This window comes from Mugil cephalus, chromosome 3 (genome assembly GCF_022458985.1).
Source record: "Mugil cephalus isolate CIBA_MC_2020 chromosome 3, CIBA_Mcephalus_1.1, whole genome shotgun sequence".
Taxonomy (NCBI): Eukaryota; Metazoa; Chordata; class Actinopteri; order Mugiliformes; family Mugilidae; genus Mugil; species Mugil cephalus.
Genome location: NC_061772.1, coordinates 31221153 through 31225516, shown reverse-complemented (window position 1 = coordinate 31225516; position 4364 = coordinate 31221153). Strand labels below are relative to the sequence as shown.

General features: G+C 46.3%; 1 non-coding gene across 1 annotated transcript; it reads right to left on the bottom strand.

Moving 5' to 3' along the window:
- Positions 1–2598: 2598 nt before the first annotated feature.
- On the bottom strand, positions 2599–2670 carry trnaq-cug. Its single transcript has one exon. It is a non-coding gene; the product is annotated as a tRNA-Gln (tRNA).
- Between the last annotated feature and the right edge of the window lie 1694 nt (positions 2671–4364).

The window sequence follows — 4364 nt, the reverse complement described above, 5'->3', positions numbered from 1 at the left end:
ACCAGGCTACAAAGAAAAGCTGAGTAAAAGAAATATTTTATTGATCATCAGTCTGGAAGATCTTTTATTTTGAAAAGCCGCTCGCCTTGGTCACGTACTGAATGATGTCATCAAGTCATTCACCACATGAAAGCTAATCAGAGCAGCTCGGTGATGACATGGATGCGGCGCTCGTACTCTCAGAAGAAGGAGAGGAGGCCGCTGGCTCGGCTTTATGAGTTACAAGAACCGCTGCTGAGATTTCTTTCTGAGAAAAAAACACAACTGGCAGCACATTTCACTGACATGGACTGACTCACAAAACTCGCTGACTTGTGAGACATGTTCAGTCGTCTTAATGAACTCAATCTGTCACTTCAGGGGAAAACGACAACTGTCTTCAAGCTGGCGGACGAAGCAGCGGCATTCAGAGCCAAGTTTGTGGCGATGCCGCGTGAACAGAGGGATGTTTGACAAACATTAGCAGAGGTTCTGGAAGAGTCTGAGTCTGAGTCCAGGTCCAGCTTGTGCTCAACCACCTGTCTCTGCTTTTAGAAGAGTGTGAGCAACACATCCTCACCTCAGAAGACCCCAGAACCTCCACAGGACAGAGCGGGTGAAGCGAGTCGGTCAAAGCCAGAAGAACATCGACTGCTGGAGGCGGAAAATAACGCGGCTTTAAAACAACGTTTAAGACTTGAACTCTGCCGGTGTCCTGGAGAAAGATCACGGCAGAAATCCAGAGATTTTCTGCAGAGACGAGGACCAGATACCAGATATATATACGGTCGAGTGAGCACAGGAAACTGAAGCGCTGGGAGAAACCACACAGGGATTTGTTGTGGTGAAGGCGATTAAAGGAGACAAAACATTTCCATAATGAAGAGACACTCTCCCTTTATAACAGCGTTACTGCAGACTTTGGTGCGATGGTGTGATCAGGGAAACTACCAACCACCGATAAGATCTGACATCAGTAACATGCATGAACATCTCAACAGGCTTCAAGCTGATTAATGGTTAAAGACATTTATAATAAAAGAAATCCTGATTCACTCATGTCCCACCAGACGCGCAGTTAGTGGTAAATGTGTAGCTCCAAGAGCCAGAACTAAGTTCTGAGTTAAAGCAGCATGGAGGCCTCCTCCCTGAAGAGTGAGGCCGGTTTCACCTCGTGGCTGCTCAGATTAGACGCTGGTGTAACTGTTACTGGACGTTTTAATAATTAAGTGCTCGGACACGGTTTATGTGTTTTACTGGAACACAGGATCAGGGCTCTCGCTAATTCAGTGCGATGGGGAGTTGTATTTTTGCATTATTTTTGTTTTTAGTTGTTTCAACTGTATTGACTGGATGAAAAGACGCGCATCGCCCCCTAGTGTGGAGGAGGAGAACAGCTATTAGATTTTCTTCTGCATGTAAACTGGGACAAGGACTGTAGCCAGGACGTAGAGTTCCATTAAACTCTGCATGTAAACGCTCTGAGTGTCGGGTAGAACGGGTCGGGAGCCAGGATGGTTCCCTGAGGAACACCACATCAGACCTCTTATACTGAGGTCTGTAGGTCACGTAGTCCAGCATCCAGGATGAGAGGTGCTGGTTCAGGCTGGATGGTCTGGAGAAATCAAAGAATGTGTCTGTGGCGGTGCTAACGGTGCTAACGGTGCTAACAGTGCTAACATGCCGAGCAGAGAGGAGGTTCACTGGGTTCAGACAGAGTCTGAGTTCCCTCTGCTTTTATTAAACTTCACCCGCTGTTCTCGTCTGAAACAATCACAACACATTCAGTCTGCTAACGTTCATTCAGCCAAAATATTATGAACTCCCGCAGCAGCACATCAGGACCTGCTTCACTGGGAAAATATCTGACAGACAGAGACGATCCACGGCTCTGAGGGCTGGTGTCAGCAGAACCACGTCCAGATCAACGCTGGGAAAACACAGAGAAGAGGATCCAAGAAGTGGTAGAAGATGCTTCTTCAGTTCAAGTTTGAGGTTTAAATAGAAACTCTGTCAGTAAACACCATCAGGAACTGGTGGAACTAATGTCCACTAACGTCTAGATACTGACCTGTAGTGTCTATGAACGGTCCATCCAGGTGTGACATCAGATTATATCTCAGTCCATCTCCTCTGTTCAGTCCGACATGGATGGCCTCCTTTACACGTCCTCTCTCTGACAGACGTCCACCTAGAACCACTGGAACCGGACAGATCTAGAACCAGGACCAGAACCACTGGAGTCTGTTGATTAGGACTCAGATTTACACTCCTCCATGTTTTTCTAGTGTTGTAATGATGTAACTAAGAGCATTAGGTTTCTTTTTCTTCATATTATTAGAACAGATATAAAGAACAGATGGATCACATTAAGCTGTTGATTAATCTATTTATTATTTTTAGAATCCTTTAAATCTTCTTTCAAGTAACAAACAATTAACTGTGAATAATTATTGTTTGGTCTTTCTGGTATTTAAAAGTTTGATTTATTTTCTCTGGTTTTAAAATAAAGTTGTATTTATTTTTATTTTAGCTCTGCTCTGATAATTTCCTTAATTTACATGTTAAACTGTTCAGAATGTTCCCGAAAAAAATAAAAACCGAGGGGGAGAAAAATTCAGGTCCCACCGAGATTTGAACTCGGATCGCTGGATTCAGAGTCCAGAGTGCTAACCATTACACCATGGAACCGCGTGCGGTGGGTCCGTCACATTTACGCTTTTAAACAAAAACTGCTCAAACTCCGTCATCACATGTTATTTTCCGAAACTGTGTGACTGATTAATTATTGATAAATTAATTATTTTCTACCGCATTTAAATGTGCTTGTTTTAGTTCTTCTGCAGTTCCGTGTCTCACCACCAGATGTCAATGTCCCCCAACGCCAGGAGAGTTGTTTGACATGCGGAAAAACATTCACCCATTCATGCACAAATTATCCATCCATCCATTCATTCATCCATCCATTCATCCATCCATCCATTCATTCATCCATCCATCCATCCATCCATTCATTCATTCATTCATTCATTCATCCATCCATTCATTCATTCAGATGCCATCTCTTCCCTGCTGCTCTAATGTCCCCGTCATGCTGCCTCGTGTTTACATCTGTTCAGCTCTATTTTTATAGCGCTTATTCTAATGTTTTTACATTTGAACTACTTAAGCCAGGATCTACCGCCCAAAACGTCCTTATGTTGTCACATAATGACAATAAATGATCCTCGATCTTGTTTTCTTGGCTCAGATCTGGTGTTTCCAGGTCTGAGCCTCCTGCGCTGTGACGGAGCGCCCCCTGCTGGCACCTCCATCACTTCCTGTGTGTTAACGAGGCTGGACATTAAATCAGTGCGTGTCTCTGTGTGTGTCCCTGTGTGTGTCTCTGTGGATGTCCCTGTGTGTCCCGGTGTCTCTGTGTGTGTCTCTGTGTGTGTCCCGGTGTCCCTGTGTGTGTCTCTGTGGATGTCCCTGTGTGTCCCGGTGTCTCTGTGGATGTCCCTGTGTGTCCTGGTGTCTCTTGTCTTATGTGTCCTAATGACTATGTCCCGGATCTTTGTGTTCTCTGTGGCAGATCTGTGTTGTCCTGGCCTCCTCGCTGTGACGTGTGTCCCTGCTGGACGTCACCTCCTGTGTGTTACGGTGGGATTAATCGTGCGTGTCCCTTGTGTGTCCCGGTGTCTCTGTGTGTGTCCCCTGTGTGTCCCGGTGTGTCCCGGTGTCTCTGTGTGTGTCCCTGTGTCTCTGTGTGTGTCTCTGTGGATGTCCCTGTGTGTCCCGGTGTCTCTGTGTGTGTCTCTGTGTGTGTCCCTGTGTGTCCCGGTGTCTCTGTGTGTGTCCCTGTGTGTCCCGGTGTCTCTGTGTGTGTCCCCGTGTGTCCCTGTGTGTCCCGGTGTCTCTGTGTGTGTCCCTGTGTGTGTCCCCGTGTGTCCCGGTGTCTCTGTGTGTGTCCCTGTGTGTCCCCGTGTGTCCCGGTGTCTCGTCCTGGTGGTGGGTGGGAGCAGGACTCAGTGTTGCTGCTGCTGGAGGACGTTTGTCTCCACAGTCGACTGCTCAGGTTAATGAGGACGAACGTTCTGCAGCATCAGCTGCTGCTGGAGGACGATTCCCTGGTTCTCTCATCATCCAGAGCTTTGAGATCCTAAAAGAAAAGTGCTTTAGAAATAAAGTGTGTTCTTATTTTTATTGTTATTAATAATAATATCTTGTCCCAGGTCGTCCTCTCTAGCGTGTGTTCATGGTTTATTCGTCTCGTCGATGCTGAAAACAGAACGGTCTCGACTTATTTAAAGTCCAGAGTCTGTGGTTCCGTGTGGACGTCCACTAATCAGACTCAGCCGAGACGTGTTCCTGTGACGGTTTTAATGTGTTGTCAGAGAAAAGCA